The 9320-nt window shown below is 56.5% G+C and overlaps 1 long non-coding RNA gene across 1 annotated transcript; it reads right to left on the bottom strand.

Moving 5' to 3' along the window:
- Window positions 1-608: 608 nt before the first annotated feature.
- Window positions 609-9072, bottom strand: LOC131278630 (uncharacterized). The gene is made up of 2 exons (XR_009186012.1): window positions 8745-9072; window positions 609-5943 (listed from the first exon to the last, which is right to left on the bottom strand). It is a non-coding gene; the product is annotated as an uncharacterized lncRNA (long non-coding RNA).
- Window positions 9073-9320: the final 248 nt, after the last annotated feature.

The raw sequence follows: 9320 nt of genomic DNA, 5'->3' as shown, positions 1-9320 counted from the left end.
TACCCCAGGCAATGAGGGGTGTCTCCTCATCCAAATAGCTGGAGGACTGACAAGCTAAAACTGAGAATATCAGGAATTAGAAAGAAGAATTGCTGCCTCAACTTCCCCTGGGGAATTCAGACTTCAACTTCTGGAGTAAAGCTGTAACGGTGAGTATTGCGCTTTCCTGAGTTCTGTGAGTCGTTCTGTGAATTGTTGAACCCAAGGAGGTGCTGGGAAACCCCAAATTCATAACCCAGTGGTCAGAAGTGAGGGTGGCCCTGGGAACCCCCAAACTTGTGTCTGGTGCCCGAGTGGGGGCCTCGTGGCACGGGGCCCTTTACTGGCCTGGTGGTGAATTAGAAGTCCACACAGGCCTCTCTTTTCCCTCTGCCACAGCCTGCACCCCACAGTGAGGCCAGTGGCCGCAAATTGAACGGAACCCCGACAACTGACGGCGGACATACGGTGCAATGGGAGAAAATTCTTGTTTCAGGCCACTAAGGTCTAGGACTGTTTGTTACCACAGACTGTCTAATCTAACTGACAGCTACAAGCTGCACGCAGTAATATAATAAAATTTCACCAGTTTGGAATACTGTAAAGAAATAATGAGTGTGAGTTAATAATTTGTCTGAACTACAGACTTTTAATGGAAAACATCGCTGACAACTGTTCACCGTACATCAACCTCAGCTGACTGCAGCGTCGGGGAAAACGTCCTTGGCTCTCCCACTGCTCTCGAGTGGGGTTATTTTACATGGTACGTCGCTCTATGGAAGAGGCTTCGTTTCTACTCTAAGTCCCTCGGGAAGGCAGGAGGGTCCCCCCAGAGGCTAAGGAGGTCGACAGAAGGAGCTGGGCTTTGAAACTCAGCAGCAGAGGCCCTGGGCGCAGCGCGATCCTTCACGCGTAAGGCGGGCAGTGCGAGCCAGCCCAGCGCCTGGCGTGCGGATCGCCTCACCCGCACGTGGCCCCTGCTGCGGCCGCCTCACGGGAGGCGAGTCACCTGCGCAGCACCCGCCTGCCTGGGCAGGCGCGCAGGAAAGGTAGGTGGCAGGCACTGATTTTCAAAATGAGCCCCCTTTTCTTCTTTCTGCGGCTGGTGGTTCATCAGGTAATTCCATCTCTCGGGTTAGAGATCCCTGCTGTGGCCTTTATAGATGCAAACATCCCATTCCTTTTTTAAAATTGGAATTTTGATGGCCCATAAAAACATGAATATATATACGACTCTCCCTCACATTTTCCCCCAGGGGGAGACGTAAGAGGCTACGAACACAGGCTCAGACGGATCGGGCCGGGTCGAATCCCAACTCCTGCCCTGCGGCGAGCATGTAAATTCTCCTGTTCTCAGTTCCCTGATCTCGAAAAGGGGTCATCAGGCCACCCGAGAGGGTCGTCCCCAAAACAAACCAAGCTGCATTTATGGGATGCAGTCACAGCTCCCTGAAAAGAAAGGAAGGTGTTAGTTTCCCACCCCTGCCGGACTTAGGAAAATTTCAGTGACTGGAGAGGGAGGGCAGTTGCAGCCTGAAGGCGCCCCAGCAGGAGCAGCCGCGTGCCCACTCTCCGGGCTCGTCCCGGGCTGCCGGGCTGCTGACCAGCGCGTCGGCTTCAACAAGCGGTTATCGCCTCCCGGCTCCGAAGGCCGCAAGTCTCGAACGACGCTCCACAAGGCCATGCTTCTCCAGGACCCTGCAGCGTCCCCGCTGCTGCGCAGCCCTCGGGCTCCTGGGAGGGCGCCTCTCCCCCGGGGGCATGAGGGGCTCTCTTGTTGTCCCGCTCCTGGGCTCCCGGCGGCTCCGTGGCTTTTTCTCGCTAAGGCCCCCGGGAATTCTGGTTAAAGGCCGGCTGTAGCAGTTTGGTATTGTTTATGAATTCCAAAACGAGATCCTGGATTATGTTTGTGAACTGGCCTGTTCCTCTGGGCGTAGTGGAGTGTGCTGGATTCAGAGGGTTCACTCTCACTTGATAAACAACGATGAAGGCTTTGATTGGGCCACGTCGGTAGAGAACGCACGCAGGAGGAGAACACAGAAGAGCTGGTTGGAATCTTGATGCTGGAGCGTTAATGCTGGAGCCGGGAGAAGTAAACACACAGAGAAGCAGATCGTGGGGAAAGAGAGAAGCTCCACTAGACGTGGCAGAGGCCTGGGGAAGAGAGACGAGCCGTTCACCTGATGGTCCACAGCTGGCCTTGTGCAGCGAGCAGAGCAGCTGAGCCCGAAGAGAGGCAAGCCCTGGGAGAGAGACGAGACATATCCCGGCCCACAGCTGATGGTGGAAGAAGCTGGGACCATGGAGCCTTACAAGGAAGAGGAAGCCTGAACCCTGGCAGACGTCAGCCACCATCGTGCTCCAACAAGTGACAATAGACCTTGGTGAGGGAAGTAACTTATGCTTATGGCCTGGTATCTGTAAGCTCCTACCCAAATAAGCGCCCTTTATAAAAGCCCACAGATCCTGGTACTGTGCATCAGCACCCTTGGCTGACTGCTACCCAGCCCTCAGGCAGGTGGGCCACACCGAACAGCATCTTGAGGACCCTGCTCACAAGGGACGCTGCGCCCTGGCTCACCTCGGCATGTCGGGGTCCCATCCAAGTGGGCTCAGACCTGCCGGAGCACAGGTTAAGGCTGGGAACATGTCCTCTCTTGGGGTACCTAATTCAAGCTACCACAGAGCCCCGAGTCTCCCCCTTGTCCTGGGAGAAGTCAGTTCATCTCCCTCTGAATTCTAAGCTTCAAATCATCTGCAAACCGGGAACCAGCGGTCACTAGTGTTGAGAAGCCAAAGCAACCGCCACAAACTGATCTTTCCCCAATCATCCCGTTAAGCTGAGAACAAGGAAAACTTCACTTTGTTTTATGTTTTCTGTGCAAATGAAGAAGGATCCACTGAACAAAAGAAAATCAGTCTGCCGGCCACAGTGCCTTGAGAAGGCACGAGCACATGGGCTCACCTATGCGCACGTTCGCTTTATCGCTCCTCGCTACTCAGCAGGCGACGAACGGGAGAGAGATGAGTAAAGGGGGGAATGTGTATCATTTCTTGTAAAGGTACCTGCTGCAAAGAAAAGTAAAAGAGTGGCTTGGGGAGGGGCCCTCTAGGGAGGGGCAGCGAGCTCAGGCAGGGAGCATAAAGAACATTCCAGAAGAGAGGACAGGTAGGTGAGCCCTGGGGCTGGGACAAACAGCCCGCGGGGGACTGGGGAGAAGGCAGAGAGGGCCGCAGCAAGCACGAGCCACACTGCAGACCTCGGTTGAGGGTGCTGGGGGGCTTCAAGGTGTTGGGAGCAGGGGCGCGCCGTGGTGTCACTCAGATGTCACTCAGGTGTCACTAGGTGTCGCTTCTTCCTCTCCGGGTTTACCGGAAGAGAGCCGACTTCAGAAGGCCAGCAGGGCGGCGGGAGGCCACTCAGTGTTGGGGAGAGGCGGCGGCTCTCGCGGCGCGTGGGGCGGCGGCCGGGGACGTGGTCTCATCTGGAGTATACGTTGGAAAAGGAGCCCGGTCCTTGCTGATGAGCTGAATGCAGGATGGGAGGGGAAAGAGGAAGGGAGAACGCCGAGGGGTCAGGCCCAAGCAGGCGTGGAGGGCACCGGTCGCCCTGGCCGTGTCCTGCTTTACTCAAATCCAGCACGGTGAGAGGCAGCCAGGGCTTTCAGACCGAGACAGCTGAGGTGCTTGTCCCACCCCCAGCGATGGTGCATTGGGGGGGTGGGGCAGGCTAGAGGCCAGGGAGGGGCAGGGGGCCCAGTCTAGAGGGCAGCGAGGGGGCGGGGGGGGCCAGGCTAGAGGGCAGGGAGGGGGCAGGGGGCCAGGCTAGGGGGCAGGGAGGGGGCGGGGGGGCCAGGCTAGAGGCCAAGAAGGGGCGGGGGGGCCAGGCTAGAGGGCAGGGAGGGGGTGGGGGGGCCAGGCTAGGGGTCCAGGGAGGGGCGGGGGGCCAGGCCAGGGGTCGAGGGAGGGGCAGGGGGGCTGGGAGCATTAGGAGCCCAGCATTAGGAGTCACTAACGCCAAGGGGTGAGGAGAAGTCCTCTGAGAGAGGGGCAGGTGGGGAGCGGGCCGCCCCACCTCGAGAGGCAAGGAGGGGAGGGAAAGGCAGGGCCGGGCAGGGGTGGTGGGAAAACCCAGGCAAGCACGACATCCCTGGGGCCCCAAGAATGGGCTGCAAGAGTCTTGCAAGGAGAGCAGAAAATTGGGGCCAAAAGCTGGAAGGTGACGTGGGATAAAAGCAGGGCTGACGATCAGCAAGGAAGTCGAGGGAACCTGGAAGAGGCTTGAGAGAGAGGAGAACGAGGACCTGACGGGGGTGGGAGAGAGGGGCAGCTTCAGGGGCGAGAAGGACTTGGAGCTGCCAGATCAGAAGAAGCCAGCGAGGTGCAGGCTTTAAAAGTCACCTGCTGGAGTGGACGTGGCCCAGTGGTTAGGGCGTCCGTCTACCACATGGGAGGTCCACGTTCAAACCCCGGGCCTCCTGACCCGTGTGGAGCTGGCCCATGCGCAGTGCTGAGGCGCGCAAGGAGTGCCGTGCCATGCAGGGGTGTCCCCGCGTAGGGGAGCCCCACGCGCAAGGAGTGCACCCCGTAAGGAGAGCCGCCCAGCGCGAAAGAAAGTGCAGCCTGTCCAGGAATGGCGCCACCCACACGGAGAGCTGACACAGCAAGATGACGCAACAAAAAGAAACACAGATTCCCGTGCCGCTGACAACAACAGAAGTGGACACAGAAGAACACACAGCAAATGGACACAGAAAGCAGACGACTGAGGAGGGGGAGAGGTTCCGGGAAGAGGAAAGAAATAAATTTTAAAAATGAATCTTTAAAAAAAAAAAAAAGCGGTGAAAGGAACAGCGGGTGGCGTCTCCCATCCTCAAGCACAATCAGTGGTAACATCCGGCAGAGGGAATCGGGCAGCCGGGGAAGGTTAACTCATCTCGGGCTGGAAATAGCAAGAAACGCCCCAGCTGAAGGCGAGAGTGGACCGGGCTTTCCTACGCCGTCACGGGTTTGGAGTCGAGGAGATTGCGCTGTCCCCCCGGGTCGTGCACTCTGAATGGCCTTTCGTCCATCTCCACGGTCACCACAGCCCTGGACCGTCGGTCTCGCCCCCCCAGGGAGACCCGATGCGCTGGGATGGGCCGCGAGAAGCCGGCACGTGCCCGGGGCCGCCAGCGAGCCTCTGCGCAGCAGCCTCCCTGGAAAGGCACCCACCCGGGGGGAGTGGGGGGCCAGCCGGGTGCCCCCGGAGCAGCCAGGAGCAGCTCAGCCGTGGGGTAGAAGCAGCTCCCTCTCCTTGACAAGGGAGAGACCCGAGAGCAGGGCCACGGAGGGTCCAGAAAGGAGAGCCGCAGGTGGGAAGAATGGGCACAGGGACGCCTTTAGGACTCAACCATCCTCCAAAAGCCGGCCTCACGGCGGGCACGCCCTTCGGCTGGCTCGCTAGCGTCCACGAGCTGAGAAGGGCAAATGGAAACATTTTTGGTCAAATTCTTACAAATTGCTAACTGTTAACTTGTTCTCATCAGTTATTAGGGATCAAGGCCGCATCAAGGCAGAAAGTGTTTTACCGCATCGCGCGCTGATTTATGGCACACCTGTCTCATCCAAGACAGGGAGATCACTCATGCTTCCGGAAATACGGGTCATCCGTCAAATCTCCCAGAACATATTACAAAGTGGAAAAGAAATGACTTTCTTTAAAATGATAGATTGTACGGTCTTGCAGCCCCTTATGGTCAAGAAAGGTTCGAGGCTGTTGGCTTTGACATTCGCATCCCCCGTAGATTTTATTTATGTGATGAAACACAAGTTGTTCCTCTCTGAATCGATGTCCTCGTCACCTGTACAAGATTGGCACCCCCACCGTTCTCTCCACAGGTGCTTCCCGTCCAATCAGTCCACAGCTCCTCACAGTCTGTCACCCAAGCAGAAAATGGCAGGGTTCACAGTTTGGGGCTACGGCTGAAAATAGAACAAAAATGCAGAATTTAACAACTGACCCTGACCCTTTTGCTCTTCTCTGATGTTTTCTTGTTCTGGCGTTCTCACCTATTTAAAAACTAAACAAGACAATGCTGAACAGCCCGCCCCACCCCAGCCATCAAATTAAACCTGATATATTTTCAGCCACAACACTGCACCTCCCACCAAACGCCACCGCAGTAACAGTTATGTTTGTACACAGGAACTAGCTGCATAGTAACAGTACTGGCTGCTAGCAGCTTTAGGGCTGAGTCAGGAAGAATTCCAAGAGTTTCCCACATCTTAAAGATGTATTTATTTGCTTATTTCCCCCACCGCCCCCCGCCCATTGTTTTGTGCTCGTTGTCTGCTCTCTGTGTCCATTTGCTGTGTGTTTTTCTGTGTCTGCTTGTCTTCTCTGTAGGCAGCACTGGGAACTGATGCTGGGACCTTCTGGAGTGGGAGAGAGGTGCTCAGTCTCTTGCACCACCTCAGCTCCCTGGTCTGCTGCATCTCTTATTATCTCTCCTCTGTGTCTCTTCTTGCTGTGTCATCTTGCTGTGCCAGCTCTCTGCACAGGTCAGCTCATCATGTGGGCAAGCTCTCCGCTTGGGCCACCTTGCCACATGGTCCAGCTTGCCTTCACCAGGAGGCCCCAGGAATCGAATCCTGGGCCTCCCATATAATAGACGGGAGCCCAATTGCTTGAGTCACATCTGCTTCCCCGTATCTTTTTTTTTTTTAAGATTTATTTATTTCCCCCCTCCCCCTCCCCTTGCTGTTTTTGCTGTCCGTGTCCATTTGCTGTGTGATCTTCTCTATCAATTTCTTTTTGTCTTCTCATTTTCTCTCCTCTAGAATTCACTGGGATTCAATCCTGGGGACCTCTGATGTGGAGAGAGGTTCCCTGTCAATTGCACCACCTCCGTTCCTGATCTCTGCTGCACTTCACCTCGACCCTCCCCTTCGTCTCTCTTTTGTTGCGTCATCATCTTGCTGCGTGACTGACTTGCACGGACACTGGCTCACTGTGCGGGCACTCAGCTTGCCACATGGGCACTGCCTCGCCTGTTGAAAAAGAAGAAGAGAAAGCGTGCCTGCGTGGCGAGCCAGTGCCCACGCGGCGAGCCGGTGCCCACGTGGCGAACCAGTGCCCACACGGCAAGCCGGTGCCCACGTGGCGAGCCGGTGCCTGCACAGCGATCCAGTCCCCATGTCTTAAATACCGTAATCCTCAGAGTCCCCAGTGGGATGGAGGACAGGGAGCTGACCTTGGCGTGTGGTGGAGCTGGGACTGGTGACTCCACGGCCTGAGCCTGTGCCGCTGCCCATTTCGGAGCCCCTGCCCCGCCCTCGAGTTGAGCGCCCTCCTCCAAACATTCCACCGTCACGGTCCTCGTGGCGTTTCCGAGGCCACACCCCCCACGAAGCCCTGCTCGGGCGACCCCCGCCCAGCCACCCCGCGTCCCCCCCCGCGCTCACGCAGCACTTTCCTCGAACCGTCACATCTCCCTGGCGACCCTCATTGTGTCCTGCCTTTATCTATTGTGGGTCTCTTGACCTGGACCCCGTACCTGTGCGCCCCCGAGCGCAGGGTCCACCCCAGCGGGCAGCCAGCAGCCTCCCCGCTCGGGGCCAGGCTCCATCAGCACTGCCTGCCTTGTTTCCTGGGCACAAAACGAAAACAGCCTCAGCTTCCAGGTCACATTACGCCCACCCCGGCCACAGGTGGGAGAAGGCCCTGGAAGCCCGCCATGCCCAGTGCTCATGGCAAGTCAATCACGCCAGGGCAGGGGTCAGCGTCAGCGCGGGCACCGGCCGCAGCCTGGGTGAGTGTCTGATACAGTCGTCCCTTTTCCTGAGGGTTTAGAGACAATTTAGTGTGAAAAAAAAAAAATGGAGCAATGCAGACTAAGAGACTTCAAATGGGGCTGGGGGAAGCAGACTTGGCCCAGTGGTTAGGGCGTCCGTCTACCACATGGGAGGTCCGCGGTTCAAACCCCGGGCCTCCTTGACCCGTGTGGAGCTGGCCATGCGCAGTGCTGATGCGCGCAAGGAGTGCCCTGCCACGCAGGGGTGTCCCCCGCGTAGGGGAGCCCCACACACAAGGAGTGCGCCCATAAGGAGAGCCGCTCAGCGCGAAAGAAAGTGCAGCCTGCCCAGGAATGGCGCTGCACACACGGAGAGCTGACGCAACAAGATGACGCAACAAAAAGAGACACAGATTCCATGCAGCTGACAAGGATACAAAAGGACACAGAAGAACACACAGCAAATGGACACGGAGAGCAGACATCGGGGGAGGGGGGGTGGGGAATGGGGAAGGGGAGAGAAATAAATAAAAAATAAATCTTTTAAAATAAATTAATTAAATTAAATAAAATGGGGCCAGAGAGCTGTGCAAACAGGAGAGCCCGAGCCCACCGCAGGGCCCCGGAATTGATGTTGTAAGTGAGACTAAGCAACTAACAAAACCATCCCCTCTCTGAAAAGATAGAACCTAATTCTAAGGCCCTGCCTGACCAGCTGCTCCTTTTTTCTTTCCTCTTCTGCCTTTTAAAACCCCTTGCCTAATAAAGTATCTTAGAAAACGAACAAACAAGACCCTTGCCTGACAGCGCCAGCGCGGGCCGCGGCCTCGGCGGCTGCCTGAGCCTTTATTCCCCAAACTGCAATTCCAAGACCCCCCACAAGAGCCGGCCGGCTCGGTGGGCTACTTCTCGAGGTGCTTTTCCGTTGACATGAAGAAGGTTGGAGAAGGGCGAAGAGGAGACCTTGGACCCTCCTCTTCGGAAACTCACCCCAAACCCAAGCGTACGGCCAGCGGGCAGGTGGCTGAGGCTGCTGGTAGCTGAGAGGGTTCCAGTCGCCAAGAAAACCGAGGCTCCGTTACCTTGACAACGCAGGAAACTCAGGGCTGCAGCGCACGTGACTCTAAATTCCCTTTCAAAGCCTGGGCAGATTCAGGGCCATTTTATCCGAACGAGGAGCCTGCGACTCGTTTCGGTGATAGATTAAAGCTGCCCCAGAAAGGGTTTTTCAGGATAAATGTATCTTTTTCGTTCCGTGGATAGAATTACACAGCCTTAATAATTCTCCTTCTGGGATGGCCGGGCCGGTGTCGCCGCTGCCTGAGTCATCGTTCCGGGGCTGCTCTGGTTGGCCTGGGCCAGAGAGCGAGCGGGCATTTTGCATTTTTTAACAAGCACATTACAATCAGCTTGGGCTCAAATTTTACTCTTCATTAAAAATAAAAATTCCTCAAAATTATCATTTGAAAATGTCAAATGATTTCCTCTGGGATCCCACCAGCTGCTGCAGAGACCCCCATACCCACCCTGCCCTGCACCCACCTGCACCCAGCCTGCCTCACCTGC

The sequence above is a fragment of the Dasypus novemcinctus genome, chromosome 5 (assembly GCF_030445035.2).
Source record: "Dasypus novemcinctus isolate mDasNov1 chromosome 5, mDasNov1.1.hap2, whole genome shotgun sequence".
NCBI lineage: Eukaryota > Metazoa > Chordata > Mammalia > Cingulata > Dasypodidae > Dasypus > Dasypus novemcinctus.
Note: the sequence above shows the minus strand (reverse complement) of the source record. Positions and strands in the feature narration are given on the sequence as shown.